Raw genomic sequence first — 584 nt, forward strand, 5'->3', positions numbered from 1 at the left:
CTCTTGGTTTTGCCTGCTCAAGGTGACACACGCCATATGTGTTCAATATGCTAAAGACCTGGATGAATACCTCAGAGGAGACCAGCAGACAGTGGGGAGTTTCTAGGTTAAAAAAATGAGAGTGAGTCACAAATGAATGTAAAAATGGTATTTGCCAGGCAATGTTTGGATAAGAAAAATATCCCAAAGAAAAAATAATGTTTATTCTATGGTACCTAGTTTAGAGGAAGCATTACTTAAGGATGGAAACTGGGCCTAAAATATAGTATTATTTTAAATCAAAGAACTCAAGATGAGATGTTTTCTGATGATTTTTAAAATAAAAGTCTTCAGGGTGTTTTCAAACAGATATGTAGCAAGGGGAGCTCTCTGCCTATGACAGAGACCTCTGTCCCTTTAGAAAAGGCTCCCCAGGCTGCATGGTTCCATGGAGGCTGGCTAAGTAGACATTGTTGTCAGTTCTCAAATAATCAAAATCCTTCCTGCCAGATCAGTCTTAATCACTAAGAAATTAATTCGCATCAGCAATATCCTCCCCATTTACCTACACATCATAGTCAAAATAACGCAAACTAACAAACACA

Source organism: Furipterus horrens, unplaced genomic scaffold (assembly GCF_987537825.1).
Source record: "Furipterus horrens unplaced genomic scaffold, mFurHor1.1.pri manual_scaffold_2, whole genome shotgun sequence".
NCBI classification, from domain to species: Eukaryota; Metazoa; Chordata; class Mammalia; order Chiroptera; family Furipteridae; genus Furipterus; species Furipterus horrens.